Source organism: Nannospalax galili, unplaced genomic scaffold (genome assembly GCF_000622305.1).
Source record: "Nannospalax galili isolate Female #2095 unplaced genomic scaffold, S.galili_v1.0 scaffold281, whole genome shotgun sequence".
Classification (NCBI taxonomy): Eukaryota; Metazoa; Chordata; class Mammalia; order Rodentia; family Spalacidae; genus Nannospalax; species Nannospalax galili.
The window spans coordinates 6,870,288-6,893,124 of NW_008349068.1; positions in this window are offsets into that span (position 1 = coordinate 6,870,288).

Below are 22,837 nucleotides of genomic sequence, written 5' to 3' on the forward strand. Positions count from 1 at the left end.
CTGTGACTTGTTGTTTTTCTTTTGCAGCTTGCAATATTGTGCCTTTGTTCTGAACGTTTAGTATTTTCACTATGATGTACCATGGAGAGTTTCTTTTCTGGTCCTGTCCGTTTGGTGTTCTATGTGCTTCTAGTATTTCTATGGGCATGTACTTCTTTAACTTTGAGAAATTTTCTTCTACAGTCCTGTTGAAGATCTGGTTCATACCATTATCCTGTGATTATTCTTCTTCCTGTATGCCTATGATTCATAAGTTTGGTCTTTTTATGGTGTCACACAATTCCTTTATATTCCATTCTTTTGTTTTCTTAAATTTTTCATAATCTTTGCCTGAGTGATTTAATTTGTCTACTTTATCTTCCAGTCTTGATACTCTGTTTTCCTTTTCATTCATCCTATTGGTGAGGCTTTCTCCTGTCATTTCTAATTGGTTTACTGAGTGTTTCACTTCCGTCTTCATTTCAGCCTGAGTACTCTTCAATATTTCTAACTCTTTTCTGAATTCATTCAGAAGTTTATCCCTATCTTCTTTCAGTTCTTTGATTTCTTTGTGTGTTCTTTAAATTCACTGAATTATTTTATCATGTTTATAATTGTTCTTTTGAGTTCCATGTCCTGCATTATCTCTAGGGGGTTCTCATTGTACTCCTCTAGAGGACTGTTGGTAGTTGGTGGGGATATTTTATTTTGGTTTTTCCTGTTATTTTTTCCTCTGTGATTTTGACATGTGGACTTCTGTAGTTTTTGATTCTTGTGTGAGACCCAAGCCTTCCTTTGTCGAGTTTTGGTCTGCTTCTTTTTGTAAACTTTATGTGTCTTTGTGGTTTACTTGTTGGACATGAAAAGCTGGTTGGTCTAGGCTTCAGGTTCTCTGTTTTGATTTGATATTGGAGTGGCCAAATGGCTTTTATCTTCAGGAGTTCCCACAGAGGCCCAAGTTGGATGGAGATCAGATGCTCTCAGTCTTTTTCCTAAGGTCTGAATACCTCTAGGAAAGATGCTAACCTCAGGAATTTGGGGGCTGGGCTGGCCTGGTAGCAGGGCCCAGGAAAAGATGCTAGTCTCAGGAATCTGGTGGCTGTGCCATCCAAGGATGCAATGGGTGGGGGAAGAGGTCCCAAGGGCTCCTGGGGACTACTTGGAGGAATTAGGTTGGTCTAGATACAAAGTTTCAAGAAGCAGTGGGGATTCTGGGCCAAGCAGGCTATCCAGGGATCTGGGGTGCCAAGACAAGAAATGGGCCAGTATGCAGGCTAACAGGAGAGATGGAGTAGGGGAGCTGGGAGGGTGAATGAAGCTGGAGGAACCAAGGTGTGGTGGGTGCCATGGGACTTACCCAGGAAAGATGTTGGCACCAGTATGCTGGTGAAGGAAGGTGGGGGAAGGACCAGGCCCAGAGTGCTCCTGGGGACTGCAGGGAGGAACTGGGTTGGTCTGGATGCAAAGGATCAGGAAGGAGTGGGGATTCTGGGCCAAGAGGTCAGTCCAGAAGTCTGGGGTGTCAAGACAAGAAATGAGCTAGTACCCAGGCTAGGAGGAGAGATGGAGTGGGGGAGCTTGGAGGGTGAATGAGGCTTAGGGGAGTGAGGGCAGAGTGGGTGCTGTGGGACTTACCCAGGAAAGATGCTGGCACCAGGAAGCTGGTGGCTGTGCCATCCAGGGATGCCTTAATCAATTCTAACAGTTGTCTAGAGGAATTTTGGGCATCTCTTATGTATAATATCATATCATCTGCAAATAGGGATAATCTGACCTCTTCTTTCCCAATTGGTACTCTCTTGTCTTATTGCTCTTGCAAGAGTTTCAAACACTATATTGAAAAAGAGTGAAGACAGTGGATAGCCCTGTCTGGTTCCTGATTTTATTGGAATGCTTCCAGTTTCTCTGCATTTAGGATGATATTGGTTATGGCTTTGTTGTATATAAATGTATCTATGTTAAGGTATGTTCCCTCAAGACCAATTCCTTCTAGTACTTTTAACTTGAATGAATGTTGGAGTTTGTCAAAGGCCTTTTCTGCATCTATTGAGATGACCATGTGGTTTTTATCTTTCAGTCTATTTATATGCTTTATTACATTTATTGACTTATGTATATTGAACCATCCCTGTATCTCTGGAATAAAGCCGACTTGATTGTGGTAGATGATTTTTTTAATGTGTGTCTGTATGAACTTTGTGACTCTTTTGTTGAGTATTTTTGCATCTATGTTCGTTAAAGTTACAGGTCTATAGTTTCCTTTTTGTTGTATCCTTACCTGATTTTGGTATTAGAGTGATACTGGCTTTGTAGAAGGAATTTGGGAGGTTTCCCTCTGTTTCTATCTTTCTGAATAATTTAAGCACTATTGGTTGTAGATTTTCTTTGAATGGCTGATAGAATTCTGCTGTGACTCAATCTGGGCCTGGGCTTTTTTCAGTCAGGAGGTTTTGTATTACTGTTTCAATTTCATTATTTGTTATGGGTCTGTTTAGGTTGTTGATCTCCTCTTGGTTTAACTTTGGTGGTAACCATGATTTTAGGAATTCATTCATTTCTTTCAGATTTTCCAATTTAGTGGAGTATAGATTTTTAAAGCATTCCCTTACAATGTTCTGGCTTTTTTTTTTTTGTCTTCTGTTGTGAGGTTTCCCCTCTCATCTCTGAATTTCTTAATTTGGATTTACTCTTTCTTCTTTTGGCTAACTGGGCTGAGTCTATCCTGTTTAAACTTTCAAAGAACCAGCTCTTAGATTCATTGATTTTTTTGTATTGTTTTCATTGTTTCTATTTCATTAATTTCTGCTCTGATTTTTGTTATTTCTTCTCATCTGCTAGGTTTCAGTTGGTTTGTTCTTGCCTTTCCAGAGTCTTGAGTTATACTGTCAAATCATTTATTTATATGTGCTCGTTCTGAATTTTTTAATGTAGGCAATAAGAGCTGTAAACTCTTAGGACTACTTTGAAGGTGTACCAGAGCTTTTGTTGCATTGTGTTCTCATTTTCATTTTGTTTCAGGAATACTTTTATTTCTTTCCTAATTTCTTCTTTGACCCATTCATCATTCAGGAGTGTGTCGTTTAATCTCCATGAGTTCATGTAGTTTCTGGAGCTTCTTTTTTGTTAATTATAAGCTTTATTGCACTGTGGTCTGATTGAAGGCATGGAATTATGTCAAATTTTTTGTATTTGATGAAATTTGTTTTGTTTCCCAGAATGTGGTTAGTTTTAGAGTAACTTGCATGAGCTGCTGAGTAAAAAGTGTTTTCTTTGGTGCTTGAGTGGAATATTCTGTATATGTCTGTTAAGTCCGTTTCATGTAATCTGTCATTTAATTCTGATGTCTCTCTGTTTATTCTTTGCCCAGTTGACCTGTCTGTTGAAGATAATGGGGTAATAAAGTCACATACTATTACTGAGTAGGGATTAATTTTGTTTTATAGTCCTAGAGTACTGATTTTATGAAATTGGGTGCTCCAGAGTTTAGTGTGTATATGTTCATGATTGTAATATTGTCTTGGTCAATTGTTCCTTTGCTTTGAATGAAGTAACCCTCTTTGTCTCTTCTGATGAGTTTACATTTGAAATATATTTTGTCAGATATTAAAATTATAACACCTGGTTTCTTCTTAGGGCCATTTGTTTGATATATATATATATATATATATATATATATTTTCCATGCTTTCACTTTGAGGTAGTGTCTGTCCTTGAAAGTGAGATGAGATGCTTGAAGACAACAAAAAGATGGGTTTTCTTTCTTGATTCATTGCACCAGCCTATGTCTTTTCACAGGGGTGCTGAGGCCACTGATATTTAGAGTTATTATTCAAAGGTGTGTATTGGATGCTATCGTTTCAATTTCTTTGTGTTTGTGGCCCTATTTTGTGTTTATGATGTTATATCATTTGTTTGCTTTCTGTAGCCTCTTGAGTATACTCATTCCTTTCTTTGGTTCTTTGTATTTCTTCAAGCATTCTCTGTATGGCTGGGTTGGATAACATGAATTCTTTCAGTCTATTCATGTCATGGAAAACTTTCCATTCCCCTTTGACCTTGATAGATAGTTTTGCTGGATAAAATATTCAGGGTTGGCATCTGTGGTTGTTCAGAACTGGGAATACTTTGGTCCAGGCTCTTCTGGCTTTCGTAGTTTGCACTGAAAAGTCACCTGTTATTCTGATGGGTTTTCCTTTTTGTGTGACTTGTTGTTTTACTCTAGCAGCACTCAGTACCCTCTCTTTGTTCTGCACATTTAGTGTTTTTACTGTGATGTGCTGTGGGGACTTGCTGTTCTGATCATGTCTAACTGGTGTTCTCTGTGTTTCTTGAATCTCTATAGGTATATCTTTCCTTAATTTAGGGATGTTTTCTTCTGTAATCCTATTGAAGATCTGTTCAGTGCCATTGACTTGAGATTCTTCCTCTTCCTTTATGCTCATAATTGATAGATTTTGTTATTTCATGTTGTCCCACATTTCCTGAGTACTCCATTCCTGTGTTTAAGGAGTCCAGATCTTCAACTTTATCATCCTGTCTTGATATTCAGTTTTCCATTTCATTCACTCTGCTTGTGAGACTTTCTCCTGTTGTTTCTAATTGGTTTATTGAGTTTTTCATTCCTGTGTTCATTTCTGTTTGGGTTTTCTTCACTATTTCCATCTTTTTTAGTAAATTCACTTCTCAGGCAATGAATTGTTTTTGATATTTCCTTAAGCCATGTACGGGTATATTCTTGGGCTTCCATCATAAGTTTATGCCTTTCCTCTTTGAGTTCTTTGAGTTGTTTGTCTGTGTTTTCTTGACGTTCTTGATGTTTATGATGTTCTTTTAAATTCTGCATTCTGGTGTTCTTCAGGGTGGTTCTCATTGCTGTGCACATCTGTAGTATTAGTGGGTTTTGTTGGGGACATATTTTCCCAGTTTTTCATATTGTTTGTGTTTTTCCAATACCGTTTGGACATATGGATGTTCTTTGAAGGTTATGTGTCCAACAAGAACTTCTATTCTGATTTTGTTTTATTTAATTTTGTGATTCTGCTAATTTGTTTATATAGCTTAGTTACTTTTTGTTCAGGTATGGTAGATAAATTGGTGGCTGTTTCAAGTTCTTACTGGGTAGTAGACTGCTTCTAGTCCTAGATGAGCAGGTCTGTCTGCTGGATCCAGAGTCTTGGAAGTTGGTGGTGGAGGGACCACCTGGAGAGGGACCTAGAGATCCGTGGTAAGATGTTTAGCTAGTCTGGTTTAGGAAGCTAGTCCTGGGATCTGAGGCGAAGGAATTGGAGTCTGCCTGTGACAAAGGCAGGCAGGGGATGGGGTGGTCGATCTCTCTTCTTTTCTTAAGTGAATTCAAAGAAGAACTAATGACTCAGCCACTTCATGCAAAATCGTATATCTGACCTCTGTAAAAAAAAATGCTAACCTTGAGTGTACCCAACACTAGATTTCACCTTCTCCTTTTACAGCAACATGTGATCATAGAAGTAATCTGATGAGAAGTCCTCATACTCTTAGCCTGGCATTGCTTCCCTTTTCTTCATTCTACCGAGAGGACATAATCACAGGTAGAGTATTAAGAAATGATTTAGAATGAGTAAGATTGGAAGTGGATTGTACACAGAATTAATTGTGGATCCTAATTTTTACAAGATATTTTCTGAAAATTCTTGGCAGCGTCTTTTGGGGAAAAAGGTGAAAAGTCTATCTTCAGAGGCCATTTGTTTGTTTGAGCTGTTGCTTTTTCACTTAGCTAATTCCTAAAGTAATAAATAGCTAATAGAGACCAAGTGTGTGTATGATTCTTGTATATTGTCAATGTGTCATTTCTTTTCATTATTAATTTTATTACATTTAAATAAATATCAACGGCGTTTTAGCTCTGAAACCTTTGTTTTATGGAAAAGTGGTTACTGACTGCTGGCTGATGGTGATGTTTATTATATTAGTCTTCTAAATGTCTCAATTATGACCAAAGGGTAAGGGTAAAGTAAGAGAAACATGTGACTATGCGTGCCATTGTTACCCTAAAGCAACTCCCCATGTCCTTCACAAATACAAAGGAATAACAGAGGTACTTAGGAGAATCAAAATTAACAAGATAATTCTCTACAAATTTCAAATGTTTATCCTTAAAATTTTAAGACAAGTATGAAAAAAGGAAGAGAAACTGTAAAATGCACTGAATAGTCATGATGAATCACGCTTCCAAAGAAAGAGCTCATTGTTACTGTTTCTCAAGTTGGTGTCATAGGCGTGGTGAGGAAAATGGCCTCAGTGAGTTCATGGAAAACGGCCATGTCTTAAACAAGGATAAACTGATTTAAGAGGTGACTTCATCTCCAATAGTTTAGTGCTATGTAGACATTGATTCAATAAAACACTGAAAATGTCAAACCATGTATTTCATATATTCTTTTAGTAAACTGAGGATACAATATAATTTCTGATAAATTATATTTTGACAGTGATGAATTTAACAATCAAGTCCTTTTGTGAAAATTTCCCAGTAGTTAGGTTATGTAACCAGGTTTATGTTGTTTGTTTATATTTAGTATTTATTTATTTATTTATTTATTTATTACTTATTTATTTATTTTCTATGTCTGAGTGTTATACTTGCATGTATGTAAGTGCACCTGTGTCATGCAGTGCAGTGCCTGTAGAGGCCAGAAAAGGGTGTCAGATTCCCTGGAACTGGAATTACATGTGGGTTCTGGGATTCAAACCCAGATCTTCTGTAAGAGCAGCCAATTCTCTTAACCACTGAGCCATCTCTCCAACCCCAATGGTAACCATGTTTATATGAAAAGTTTTTACGAGACTGTGTTACTCAGTCTTCTAAGAATAAATTAAAGTGTTTTATTTGTTTTTGGATAGATGGATGGATGGGTAAGTTAACTCTGTATTTTCCCCTTGATTTATAGCTTTAGGATCTCTAACATTCATTCTTTCGCATATGATAAAATTACTTGATTGAATAAGAAAACAAATTCTTAAGTTACAAAAATTAACAGCATCTTTCCTTTGTAATTTAGCTCTTGAAGGATTTGGGTCAATACCTAAACTCGTCTCTGAAGAAATATGCAGTTTTTTAAGATCACAAAAATGAATTTTTTTCTGTTAAATTAGACTTCATTTGCCTAAATTTCTGAGAAATGAGCTATTATTTCCTCTGAAAATACTAATCACCCAGCTAACATCATGTCCTCATACCTTAAAAATGCAAACCACTTATACATAACACATTACAATATTTGACACAGCAAGTATCTGTGTGATTAGTGTGAAATGGTACCATCTGCTGTCTGCTATAATATGAAGTGGTTCTGAAATACATGATAACCTGAGTGTCCTTTCTCAGTGTTCCTCAAGTGATTCACTTTGCAGCACAACTATCAGTCTCTTTTATCCCAGCTTATTTTTTGAAGATTTATTTCATTTATAATTATGTGTGTGTTTATTTGTGTGTTGATTTATGAACATAAGTACAGGCACTTGTGGAAGCCAGAAGAAGGTGCCAGATTCCCTAAAGCTGGAATTACAGGCAGTTGTAAGCTGCCTGTCATGGGTGCTGGGAGCTGAAGTGGGGATCTCTGCAGGAGTATTATGTGCTTTTAATCACTGAGCCATCTCTACATCTCCTAACTCAGCTTCTTCAACCGTGGGTCACAAGTGCATATGGGGTCATATAACTGAATATCGGATTCATGAAAAATTTTACAATACAAAGTTTCTGCAAGAGCCAAAATTAAATTCAAAATCAAATAAGTGATGAACTGGGGGTGTTTCTGACAGTGCTCAACTGTGTTGCATCACACAACCTCACTGCAGCCTTAGTTCTGGACACATACTTTGTTGTGTAGATTTTGCACTGTGCATGCCTTCAAGTTCTATGATACTAGTTTTCAGTTCTTCCCATGAGATGGCACAGTGAGTAAAAGGATTTGCCCCCAAGTCTGATGACCGAAATTTCATCCTGTGTTCAATTCCTGAGACCTAGATGGTAGCAAGAGAGAACCAACTCCCTCAAGTTGTCCTCTAATCCCCATGAGTGTACCCATGAACATATACATACACAAATAAGTATAACAAAACTTTCTGGCTTTTTTTTAGAAACATCATAGTTTAATAATGGGAAGTAGAACCTTTAAATATTTTCTATCACTATTCTTCAGCAGGTATCAAATTAGTATATGTTTGTACTTGACTATTGGGTTCTCAAGATTGATGTTTAAATTGCTAACTTGAGTTTCAAAAATCTCAGAAGATATAAAGAACTTAAAAAGCAAAGAACCAAGAGAATAAGGAACCCAACTAAAAGATGGGCTAAGGATTTGAACAGAGAGTTCCTGAAAGAAGAAATAAAGATTGCTAAGTCATATGATAAAAGGTGTTCAACTTCATTAGTAATTAGGGAAATGCAATTAAAACCACTTTAAGATTTCATCTTACCCAAGTCAGACTGGCTAAGATCAAGAGAACAAATGATACCAAATGCTGGAGAAGATGTGGGGAAAGGGGAACTCTCATCTACTACTGGTGGGACTGCAAACTTGTTCAACCCCTATGGAAAGCAATGGAAATCTCTTAAAAATCTAAAAATGAACTTACATTTGACCCAGTTATACCACTTCTTGGCATATACCCAAAGAAATCATCTTATTGCAGAGACACCTGTACATCCATATTTTCACAATAGCTAAGAAATGGAAGCAACCTAAGTGTCTCTCCACTGATGAGTGGATAATAAGAATGTGGTACTTTTACACAGCGGAGTTCTACTCAGTGGTAAAGAAGGATGAAATCATGAAATTTGCAGGTAAATGGATAAAACTAGAAGTGACACCGACTCAGAAAAACAAACAATGTATGTTCTCCCTTATATGTGGATCCTAGCACCAAATCATTATATGCGAGTATGTACCCAGATGTAGTAACTGCTGGAACCAGGATAATGAAAAAGAACCAGGGAGGTACAGAGAAAGAAAGAACCTGAGAGAGAAGAACAGTGGGAGATGGGTGTGACTAAGGGGGAAATGGATTTTAAATGGGGCTACTTAATTGGGAGGGGGTAAGCAGGGTTGTAAAAGGAACCTTGGGAATAAAGGGAAAGGAGATGCTCAAGACAGGTGGCACCATAGGAAACAGATATTATCAAGGGAGAAATTGGAAAAATGGGAACACTTTAATAGAGAAACTATGGTGGGTTGGAAGGGTTAGACAGGGCGAGAAAGAGGAGAGATAAATAGTTTTTAAAAACTAGAGGGAATCATTAGTCCAACAACTTAATGACAAATTAAACATACAGTATCTCTACATGAGTCCATGTCTACAGCTAAAGTCTACGTAACAAGAAACAATGCCAGACAGGAGAAACCTTTCTTTGAGTTGTTAGCCAGGGTGGTCCAAGAGACTGCCAAAACTACACAAGCTATTGCCACAGCCCTTGATTGCTTCCAGAACTTTAAGTAAGATTCTACTGCTGAAGACAGAACATACTTTGGACACAGGATCTAGAGCAATACAGCTGAAACTGACCTGAAGCCCCTTCCCCTGGAGGCGAGTTCTCATAGCTTTGGAGAGCATTATGAAGGTGCCAACAGAAAGCATCAATCAATGGTCCAACACCAGCTTCAAGAACAATTAACCACATAAATGACCGGCACAGCATACAACATTGGTTCGGTAGTGGTGCTTTTATCTTGGGGGCAATCAACAGCTACCTAACTAAACTAAAAGTCCACCCAATGGGAGGAAACCCAAGTGTGGTAAACATAACCAAATACACATGGCTGGAAAGGTCATAGCTCTTAAAGAAAACCCTAAGACTCTCACATCCCTAGACTAATGTAATTCCTTACTATGTGCAAATTATGTAACCTTATATTTACAGACAAATATCCCCATCACCACTCATCAAAAAAAGCTTTTTTTGCACCAGAGACTATTACCAAATATCACAACTGGTCACACATAGGCATTGTCTATGAATTGCCCAGGCCTACGTGACACATCTGCAATGCAACCTCTATACCTAAGGCTCATGGAACATAGAATAGGGGTAAAGAAGAGGATACCAATGAATCTCTCAATTCTCATTAATGAAGCTCCCTTATGCAACAGAGGGCCAGGAACACAAAAGGTCATAAATGGGCAAAGGGTAGAGATTAAGAATATGCAGAATGCTCCTTGGACAGGACTCTTATGTTAAACTTCACCCGCTGAGGGCTCAGGGACCTTTGTGGAGGGGTGGTGGTGGAAAGATTGTAAGAGTCAGGGAAGAGGTGCATGACCATATGCAAACATAGTCCTACAAGGTCCTGGGACCCTGCTCATATTATTCTATGGCATTGGTGTTAGCATAAACAAGTTCCATGCAAACTCAGGCAGACAAAATCCCACCATAGAACTGGAGAAATGAACTGCAGACCCCAATCTTAGCTGAAGAAATATTGGCAACTTACTACTGCTAGATGAGGAAGAGGTGATTTTCCTAAAGTAAGGGACTCTAGATAGGCTAACTAGACCTCAGAGGATGGACTTACACTGGGGAACATCTAGGGACACTGATTTGATTCAGTGGGCCTTAACATGATGACAGAGTATATAGGTTCCAGTGGGGTCAGGGGGTAGGGTGGCCTATGGGAGTGTGCCAGATGGGGGTGTAAAGATGATTAAGATTGTTTGAGATGTTCTGTATGAAATATACAAAAATTCAATAAACACCAATTTAAAAAAATTATTAGATTAATTCTGGCTTGGGATTAGGACAGAATTTCCCAAAGATTTCTGAAATGGCCCTAAACATATGTTTCCATTCTGTACCATATATTTATGTGATGTGGCGTACTCAGCACTGACAGTTGTAAAAAGTAACACTTTCATCAACTTTGAAAAATGTTGAAGGTTCTCTGTGTCCTGCAGTATCAAATATTCAGTCAATATTTAATTCTTCATATAAAAACAAATAAGCACGCATCTGGAGAGATTGCTCAATGTTTAAGAGCACTGCCTGCTCTTGTAGAGGACCTGGGTTCAGTTCCCAGCACCCATGTGGTAGCTAACAATTGTCTGTAACTCTAGTTCCAAGGGATCTGATTCCCTCTTCTAGTCTCTGTGGACATTGCATAACATGGTTGCACCTACATACATGCAAGCAAAATACTCATACGCACAAAATAAAAGCTAATAAATAAAACATTAAAAAAACAAGTATATCCATCATATTAGTATGCAAAACTCTTTTCATCTTTAGTAAATGTTAAAATTGTATCTGTACCAAAAATGCTTTAAAGCAAATTTTTATGACTTATTATCAGTGTTTGATTTATATACCTATATACCCAGTTCATATAAAATTTTCTCAGGTAAATAAAGATCTTGAGTGAAAAGTTTAAGAATCCCTTGCCTTACAAAAATCTGTTACTAGCGTTCTGATTCTGAGAAAATGAAGAATTTTTTCACATTAATTAGTTTTCTTTTTAAAGGGTCTGAATATAAAGCTACTAGGCTCCTTCAGCTTTCATGACCACCAATATTCCAATTTAAATGAGTTTAATCTTTAGTTTCCTAAGGTGTTTGCACTAGGCATATCATTGACCCATCTTGATGAGCTAATAGCTTCACTGTCTCTTCTTCAGTGTGGAGACACAGGGTCATTCCACATTTTTTACCCAACTCAATCCCTCTAGTTATACACTACAGTTATCAATGTTGAGTTGCATGAAGTATTGAGTAAAGAATTGTTGCAGAAACTTTGATATTTTTCAGTCTTCACTTCAACATTACCTAATATAGTACACTTAAATTCTCCTCAGAAAGGAGCAAAAAAATAATTTCTGTAAACTAAAATAGATCAAATTACTGAGAGGAACAGAAATTATATTTGGGGGTGAACATGAAATCTACAATAAGCAAAGTGAGAAAAGAAATTCTCAATGAATAAAATGTGGAATAAGTTTATAAAGAGCTGGATAAAGCAGAAAATTATACTAATTACTGTGGGCTTGTAAATTATTTTGAAGATAACAAAAATGGAGTGCATCCAAAGATAGGACACTGGTTCAGCTGCATATTTCAGTAAATAGGAGAAATCTCATGCCATGAAATATTTCAGGCAATTCTGAAAATTGTTCAAAATACATGAGAAATTCATGTCCTAAAATCAAAAGAACAATTTTTAATTTTTATTTCAACTTAATTTCAACTGAACTGCTGGTTAACTGTTAAAATACAATAGTCATGGCTGATAAAAGACTTTTAACCAAAATGTTTGTTTCCTTGATATTAGAAGCAATACACTAGTTCCTTGTTTTCTTATTCTTCATCTATATTTAGAAGATCAACCCAGTTCCCAGCTTTGTACTGTCTTTTATTCTGAAGAGGTTCACTATCTAGTGGGCAGGCAAATATAAAAACAGGTGTCAGAAAACAGAGCAGTTACATAAAGGGAAGCAGAGCAGCAAAGCCTGGATGTGAGTCTCAGCGGGTGTTACAAAATGGTAATGCTAGTTCTTGTGTGTAGAGAAGACTTCAACGATCAATGCACTGAGTGTGTAGTTTAGGGTGTATGCTGTTGCAGAGGGAACAACCTGTGCCAGTGTACAAAGTGTAAGAGAGTGAAGCATTCCAGGTCTCTAGAGCAACCAGAGAGAAAACAGCTTCGATTGTCTTCTGTCATCCATTCCAGCTTAATATTACTTGCTTTGTTAATACCTGAAAGTTGCCTATGGACAGTGCACAGACTGTGAATATCAGATGAATTTGTAGAGACTTAGAAGTATGAAAGGACCTTAAAGACCAGTGAAACTAGCAAAATTTCAAGGAGATGAGCCACACAGAGAAAACTGCATATAGTTTCAAAAAGTAGTTAAGTCTCAAACTTTGTGGTCTGAAAATAATATCTTAGGAACAGTACTTCAACTTTGTGATGATTATGTGATGATTATGCTGTTATGATTATTCAGAATTTGATGTGTGTGTGTGTGTGTGTGTGTGCGTGCACATGCGCTCTGGAACCAATCCACGTTAGCAAGCTATTTCTTGAGGTCATTAGGGAGTTTTGTTAGAAGATAATACACTAACTTGTTCACGCTCAGGATTAATTTAGAATGTAGTTGTAGTTACACTCAATGTGAGAATAATAATATATTATGGCAAAATAAATTCTGAGAATAAATTTCCCTGGAAAATTCTAATTATTTTGATTATCACAGAACTGGAAATAATTATTTAAAAACTTACAAGGGCTTATTTTGGAGAATAATCAACAACCAAATAAGAAATTGCCAAATGCATCATTCAAACACCAACGTATCTTTTTTTAAATTCTACTGTGTCTTATTTGTCAAATTCAAAGACTGTACAATGAGAATTAGTTTTAGATTGTTTCTAAGAAAAATATGGATGAATACAGACTCTATAAGGGAAAAGAAAAATTTAATAAATACTAATATATGAACCAATTTAGAGCCAATAAGAATTGATTTGAAATTCACTTATAATTCAAATTAGCCCAAAAGTTTGGACTGAGTAGCAAAGAATGAAGAGAGATTGTATTGCATGTTTATTTAGACTAGCAAATCCAGTAGATACCAACACATAATTTGTAGATTTGTTTCATCTGTCATCTCCTTACAATTATATATATATAAAACAGCTCCAGAGCTTAGTACACAAACATAGACAGCTTTTGCCTTGCCAGTTGCTAAAGACCAAACAACACCACACCACTCTTTAGGACTCCTCTTGTATCATAGCTGCTGCCATCCCATCCACTAAAGTCAAGATATATGACTCAGCTCTACAACAATGGGATAAGGGAGGGATTTTATTAACAGGAGACTACGAATGTAAAATCTACCTTGGAAGAATGAATAAGGATAAGTATCAGACTTAAGAATAAGTCTGATATTGACATGAGACAACCTTATTTTATCTCTAAAGGGGTAAGTTTATGGATACTTTTTCCAACCGACGTAGTGACTAAATATAAGCTACTTCTCTTGAAAAAGTCTTTACCTTCCGATTATGCATCTAGGCAGTCTTCCTTCAAGGATAGTGACAGTATAACATTTCAAGTTGCACTGTCTAATACAAATAATCTTAGTAACTTTTAAATTTTCATTCTGTCTATAAGCAGAGGAGAATGAGACTCAAGATAGAAAATGTATGCATATATACATACATATTTCATTTTATATACATATATAGCTCATTTTTGCTAGCTAACCTACTCAAAATGACAGGCACTGTTGTTACCTACAATTTAATCATGATGCAGTGTTTCATTCTAACCATCACATCCCTTACAAAAGATGTTATTATAATGTTGTTTTCTGAGGAAAAGGAAATTTGTCAACACAGAAAGCCTGGGCCTGGGTACTACACTGTGACAGCAGCCATTTGTCTGCAATGATCAATTGGTAATCATCCATTCTGTCAAAAAAACTATAAAGAGCTTACAGTGCTACAATCTCAGCACAAATCTCACCTTTCTAAAATTCCTGCCTTATTTATTCTCTGCAGTATCTTTTTCAAGTTCACCAAGAGACAAATAAAAGCCAATAAAGCAAACACCTGCAAAGAAAAAACATTTTCAAATATATTCACTGGGCACTTGTATGGTACTGATGTTGCCTTGATCCAGCAGCACTAACGAGTGCATTATCTTTAAATGTCTGGCAAAGAATTTTCCTCTAATGGGTAGCTCTACATCTGACTACCCAGTATCAATATGGTACAACCTCTACAAAAATCCAAATGAAACATGTTTCTCATTGACTCTATGAGAAATAGTAGCTTAAGGAGAAAAGTTAGCATGTGGATGACAGCCACAAGTATGGATGAGACTTTGGTGATAATGGACCACGATAACATGTGCAGTGTTTTATTTTGGATGCAAAGCTTCTCAAATACTGTTAAGAATATATGATGGGACTTTGAAAACTGCAAAGAACTGTAATTTGGGTACATTATTTTTAAAGTCAGTGTTCCAATACAAATTAGGAGACACTTTCTCAAATTGTCATGTCAAAATGTAAGAAAAAATTTTATAATTGTCCAATATTTTCTCTTTTTAAATTAACATTGGCAGGGCTGGAGGTGATGGCTCAGTGGTAAAGAGCACTGGCTGCTCTTGCAGAGGACCTGGGTCTGATTCCTAGCACCCTCATGACAGCTAACACCTGTCTGTAACTCCTGTTCCAGGGAATCCAACACCTTCTTCTGACCTCCATGGGCATTGGATGACATGGGTGCACTTATATACATGTAGGCAATACATTTATACACATAAAATAAAACAAATAATAAAACATAAATTAACATTGCCTTCTTCCAGTGCTGTCTTCTGAAAGTTAAAAAATCCAAATTGGAAAGTATCAGGATCCATGTTAGCCCTTTTTGGTCTCTTGCCAGTTTATTCAGTAATAAATCCAAAGTCAAGAGGATAGTATCAGCAGTCCCATTTTTTCATGCTTGCACATTGGTGGGAACAATTTAGGGAAAAGACCTTCCTTTCCATAAAGTTGTGTGTTTATAAAGAGAGAAGGAGAGAGAGACAGAGTCAGAGAGAGAAATGTAGATTGAGATAGGGACAGACATAAAGAGAGGCACAGAAAGAGAAAAAGATGAAGTGAAAGAACAAAGGCAGAATAGAGAAAGTACTTGGTGCATAACACTTTGGTACCCAGCAAGAATGGGGAATTTCTATTCTTTTCATATTCTCTATGGGATATTTAGTAACCCTGGCAACAATAGCACCTGCAGCCTCACAGCACTATGAAAAACCTTCTGAATGGAAACTTTATGTGTAGATATCACTGCACAGGCATAATGAAAATTAGTTCATAAAGGGAGAGGAGTCACTGCTGATGAACACACCCCTCCTCTGACTTAGGATAACCTTGTCACGTTGCTGACTCCCTTGGCTCATCATCTCTTTATATTAGCGATTCCAAGTAGAAGTTATAGTTCCCAGTTTGCTCAGCTAGTTTAGCTCTCTTGATTTACATGGACATCCAAGCTTAGGAGGAACAATAGCTCTGCCCAGAATTGATTATACTTCTTGCATATTTACTTTTCTTGGTGCTGTGACAACATATCTGTCAGAAAAAATTCAAGGGTGGGATGTTTATTTTGGCTCACAGTTTCAGAGGTGCTGTTCATCAAAGCTAGAGAGGCATGGCAAAGCTCTTGGTAGCTGAGAACGTGGCAAGACTCCACACATGGCTGAGACTCTTCAAATAGTGTAAAACAGGAAGGTAAGAGCTTGAGTAAAACTGGGGGTGGGTCAGACCTTCCAGAGTCTGCACCAGTGACTGACCTCCTCCAGACAGATGCACATGTTAAATTTTCTACCCCCTTGCCAAAGTAGCACCACCGTCTGAGGAGCAAGCACTCTAAACATGAGCCCATGCACATTTCAGATGAAAACCTTAACACATGTCCTGAAAAATGAAGTTGACAGGTAAATGGATGGAGCTGGAAACAACATCCTGAGTGGGATAATCAGACCAAGAAAGAAAAAGGTCACATGTTCTTTGTCATAGCTGAATGTTAGCTTTGAAATCCTAGATATGCATGTTTCAACCTGAAAATCCAGAAGTCGGGGCTGGAGAGATGGCTCAGCAGTTAAGAACACTGGTTGTTCTTGCAGAAGACCTGGGTTCAAATCTCAGTACCCACATGGCAGCTAACAATTGTCCAAAACTCTGGTTACAGGGGATCCAACAGCCTCTTCTGACCTCCACGGGCATTGCACAACATGGGGGGAAATTACCTACATGCTGGCAATACACGCATACACATAAAATAAAAATAATAAATAAAATTAAAAAAAAGAAAATCCAGAAGTCAGGAAACTAAGTCAACAGTTTTTGAAATTATAAATGCAGCCTAACACACAGGAATTTCTACTCTGTAATGCCAAGCTTTGTGAAATGGGAAATACAAATTCATTTTGTGGTGACAGAGCACCATCTTATGGAATGACACAGAAACAGTCAGAGGTTGTTACTGTGTTACTGTTGGTAAATATCTGAACTTTTGATGTAAAGTCCAAAGTCCACTCTTTGATATTTTATACGCTCCCCTGATTCTACAATAACTTCTACCTGAGCCTCGAGAGGCAAAGGTATTATATAGGTATCCCATTCAGTGCTGAGCATTCCATAGTCTCCTACTCTCATGTTTGTTAATCAGTTGCAGGTCTCTGTGTTAATTACCATCTACTGCAAGAAAAAACTTTTCTGGTGAGAACTGAGTGATACACTAATCTGTGGGTATAATGAGAAATCATTAGGAGTCAGCTCAATACTATGTCTATTTATCAAAATAACAGTAGTGGGTTCTCCTCTATGATCTGTCTAGCCACAGGTTCTTAGCCCTGATAACAGTGCCTGGTATGGGCTCCATCTTGCAAAGGTGGGCCTTCAAATTCAATCAGAAAGTGGTTGGTTATGCCCATAACATCCATGCCACTATTGTATCAGTGGGAATAACTTGCTAGGCAAGTTATTGTTGCAATTGGGGTTCACAGCTGGGCAAGGATAATGATTGCTTTTCTCTTCCAGTAGCATGCACCTTACAGCACTATGAAATCTAAAAAAGGAACATGGTGGGTTATGGGACGGGAGATAGAATTCAGTGATATAAAGGGTGAAAGAGGAGTAATGAGATAGGGAGTGTTAAATGGCGTGGGGAATGGGAATGCAGAGCAGAGTAAGGGGATAACTAACACTAAGCCTTTTGAAAAAGTCATATGAAAGTCTGTCACTACAGAAACTTGTCTTAACTACTTTTCTGTTGCTATGATAAAACACCATGACCAAGGTGGCTGGGGTAGGAGCAAAAGCTAAGCTCTCACATCTTCAAGCAGGCAGAGGAAGCAGATAAAGACTAGAAATCTGTCAAGGTTTAAGAACTCTCTAAGCCCACCCCAGGGATGTGCTTCTTCCAGAATAGCTGCACTTTCTAAGACCTCCCAAAACAGAGCCACCAATTGCAAACAAAAGTTCGAATACTTGGAGCCTATGGGGGAAATTCTCATTCAAACCACCACATTCTACTCCTGGCCCTCGTAGGCTCATGATCATATAAAATGCAAAATGCAAAACCCTTAAAAGTCACCATAGTCTTTACCAGTCTCAATACTATTCAGAAGTCCAAAGTCTAGTTTGAGACTTAAGGCAATCTCTTAACTATAAGGCCCTGTAAAATCCAAAGACAAGTTACATATTTTCAACACACAATGGAACTGAATACACAGTCCCATTCCAAAAGGGAGGCATGGAGGTAGAGTGAGGAAATACTGAACCAAAACAAGCCTGAAAAACAGCAGGGCAAATCCAGTAGTTCAACTATTGGGATTTTGCTTCCAAAGGGCTTAGATGGCTTAGGCCCTCCAGCTTTGCTACATGTCACATACATCTCTCTCTTGGGCTTGTATCATTCCCTGTATGCAGCTCTCCTTGACAGAAGATCACAGCTCTGGAATCACAAATGTCTTCTTGGAGTCCCCATTGCCAATCAGGCTTCACCTTCACAGCTTCACGCAATGGTCTATCAGGGCCCCTTGGCCTGTCAGGGCCTTCTTTATGCAGTGATGTCCCTGCTGAACACCCTGGTCTCGGTGGCTCTCTGAAACCGCAGAGGAAGAACTGATGACCCCTTCACTCTTGCACCTTATGCCTCTGTAGCCAGCACGAGGAGAATGACACTGCCAAGTCTGACTGCAAGTTTGGGATGGATCCAAGTCTGCTTCACCCACATTCATAACTTTACTTTAAAGATATGTCAAAAGTTCTGCTTTTTAAAATAAAAACAAAAATTGGGGTCTGGAGGGATGGCTCAGTAGTTAAGAGCACATTGGCTGCTCTAGCAGAGGACCCAGTTTCAATTCCCAGTATCTACATGGTGGTTAATAGCATTCTGTAGCTCCAGTTCCAGGGGATCTGACACCCTCTTCTGACCTCTGTGAACATTGCATGGCATTGGTGCACTTACATACATGCAAGGCATGTATGTCACCATCTGACAGGAAAACTCACCTAAAATTAAGTGACTTACTTCAATATATAGAGTAAGTTTTAGTACTGGAACTTTAATTTTTCTAAAAAGTAAATGGAAGTTATACACATAACTGTATACATGCTAATGTATGTTAAACTGAAAATTTGTCTTGAAAAATCTGAGCCTGGTAAACTGGTACACACTTTTAATCCTATCACTCACAAGGATAGTTAAGTTTCCATGCTTGTCTGGACTACAAAGTGAGAACCTGTCTCTACTCCAACGCATAGGTGTGTATGCATGTGTGTGTGTGTGTGTGTGTGTGTGTGTGTGTATAAGTTCTTCAGTAAAGGTTTATATTTTAAGAATAATTGTAGAGATAAATTTTATGAATTAAAATAGTAAGTTACTACCTTCAAAACCAAAGCTATGAAAGTGAAATAATTGTGGACATCATGTTCAACTCTGGACTCATAAATACAAGGAAGCATTAGACACTGGGAGCATGTTAACATGAGTCACAATCAGAAGGCTGAGAGAACACAATCCAGGAAACCATTTCATTTACTGAGCTGCAGGAGGAGTAGGAGAGGTTTATGACAGAGGAACAGACATGGCTAGGCAGGACAGAGCCCAGTGCAAAGGGCTGTCAAAGGGAAAGATGACTTATACTTCATTTCTTGTGATTCTCAGGCAGGGAATGCGTTCTGATGGGCAAAAGATATAGGGAGATGATTTTGTTCACACACACGTATACACACACACACACACACACAAACCAACATCATCATCATCATCATCATCATCATCATCATCATCATCATCTCTGAAACTAGAACGGACCGCAAGTGAGCGATAGGTTTCTGATGAGAACTTTAAATTCTCCTGAGAAGTTTGAGAGGGCAGGAGATGATACTTGGTCCTAGAATATCTATTTTACTTTTGAATTTTTATACTTGAGATATAGAGATGCAGGTGGAACATAAGGGCTCTCAATACATGAGCAACTTGAGCATTCACTGAATAAACAGGAAGAGGTCCTTGTGACACCAGAATTTTCATACTTGATGAGGACATCTCAGGCTCCAATGGTAGAAAATGATGCCCAGGGTTTCTTAGAAGCCAGCTTGGTTATTACAGGAATGTCCTTTCCCTGCTTTCTCATTGGCATATCCTGAGCTATAACAACTACAACTTTGGAACTTCATAAAACCAAAAATCAGAAACAGTTTTTAACATGACAAATGGGACAATTTGGTATCATAAAAGAAGAATCACTGTTTAATCCTAGGATACAAATTTTGTTTTCACTGCATGTCTACAGTTTTAAATTCAAGTGTATTGAGACTCACTTTGACATTTATCACCTGTCACTGGGCTGCACAGCCACATGAAATCTACTTCTCCAACTCTGACTTTAATATCAGGCCACCACTACCACTTCCAACCACACACTGGCCATGAACAGCATGCTCCCTAATGCTTGGGTTCTGATGATCTAGTTACCCAAATAGAAAAATCCATTCATCACAGAGCTTCATGCTTTGCATGGGGTCCATCAACTAATACATGATGCTTAAAGACCTTTGTCCATCCCTCCTAAACACCCTGAATGAATTCTATCCTTACCAGCTTAGATTCAGACTCCCCACATCCTTGTTCCCTGAAATGATGTCCTCTTCACCATCCCTTAACCATCATTGGCTCAGCACCCTAGAGCCTACACCTACCCCGTCCTCACTGGGTTTAAGCTTGATACTGAGTATTAGGCTTAAATGGATGCTTTCTGGGGTCCCTGTCTCAGACTTCCAGAATGTAGTGACAGTTCAGGGACCTCACTGTGGGTCAAATCCCACTTTATGCCCTACAGAGCCTTAATTTTTAGAAATACTCCATATAATTCTTATAGTTCAGGTCACATCAAGATGGATAGATCTACTAGTAGGATTGACCTCTGAGTTGGGAGTTAATGCATAGCAACAGTAATAGGGACTCAAATGTAGTGTTGTGCTGGTGGGGTCATATTTTAAGTAAAGGTTAATTATATCCAAGCTATACACTCTTTTTTAGGTTTTGTTTTATTTTGTTTTGCTACTGTTCTGTTAAAATGTGCCTAGTTTGCTAAACCTGACTTAGATTATTCTGTAAACTTTTTAAGCATAAGTCATATTACATAACTTTTAAAAATACTTAGGTAAAAGGCAACAAAAATTTAACTAGTGGGGAAAATTTAAATTACACAGGCATATAGCACCATCTACTGATAAATTCATTTATTTGTAAGACAACTTTATTTAATTGACAAAAATGAAAATCATAGAAAATATAATATGATTCCTCTTATTTTGTGGATATCCCAAGGGTTTTAATTCCTAATTGTCTTATGTTGAAAATATGATTCTTCTACTGTTTCACAATAAAATATAGAAATAAGCCATATCTTAACAAATGTTAGCAAGAATTATGCAAATGATGCTGTTTGGGATTTATCAGTCACCATGAAGCTTGGATTTGCATGCTTCATGGGGATGTGTGCCAAGGGGGAGCTAAATCTGGTAAACCTCTTTCCAGCAGACACAGCAGGGTTCCCCAGCAGAGGGAGCCTGCAACTGCAGAAAAAAGACCTTTCTCCTCCAGGTGTGCTTTTCCCTTTTGGCTCCTACATTGTTTATCTGGCAAGTGGGACACCCAGGTGCACACACCCCCAGGAAGATTCCACGACACTCTATGGACTGCTTGCCAGAAAATGATTGCAGGTGGCAGGCAGCTTTGCAGCAAGCTCAGCAACACCTTCATGGATGACTTCCAACAAGAGCCAAATGGCTCTTTCTAAGCACAAACAGAGCTCTTACCAAAACAGACTACATTCTGTGCCGCAAAGTCTCAAAATATTGAAAAATAATGAAGTCATGCAAAGTCTTCCCTCCTTCCACAATGGAATTAAATCACAAATAGACACAAAGATACCTGCAAAATTCACCAGTATTTAGAAATATAAAAGCACTTCTAGTAATCAGGTTTCAAAGAGAATATTTTAAGAAAAATAGTTAAATATTTTGAACAGAATGAAAATGAAACTACAACATAATATAAATTTCCTAGATGCCTCCAAGTCTGCCACTCAGTAGTTGTTGACCTGATGAGAATACATCACTATTCTCCAAATAACAAATAAGAAAGCATCTAGAGACTATCTCCTTCCCAAAGTTAGGAGTGCCAACTACTCTTTGTTATAAAATTGTCAAGAAAAAAGTTACAAATGGACCTACCAATAGTTTAAGTATGACATTAAGCAAAGATTGCCAACTCAGATTTCCTCTTTAAAAAGTGTGTGTGTGTGTGTGTGTGTGTCTGTGTGTGTCTGTGTGTGTCTGTGTGTCTGTGTGTGTCTGTGTGTGTGAGAGCACATCACAACAAGCATATAGAGGTCAGAGGAGTATTTCTCTCCTTCTCCACTGTGGGTCCCAGGGATCAAACCCAGGTCCTTGGGTTTGGCAGCAAGCACCTTTACTCACTGAGCCATCTCACTGACCTGAAAATTCAGGTTTTTAACTTAGAAAAAAATAATATTGACTTTTGGTGTTTTTTTCTCTTATTGTATATTAAATGTGTTTGTATTTGACAGTAAGTTTTCTATTTTTATACATAACATGCCCAGTGAGATTCACTTTAAATGAAAACTAAATAAAGCCTTCTTCCACATTGCCCACATTTTCTATAGCTTCCAACCTTCCCTACCTTTCTTTCCTTTCACATAAAGCTTTTAAACTGAACTTATCAAGTAGTAATACTGTTTTCAGAGGACTTATACTCCATATGCTTTCCATAAACCAGTAAGGGAGAT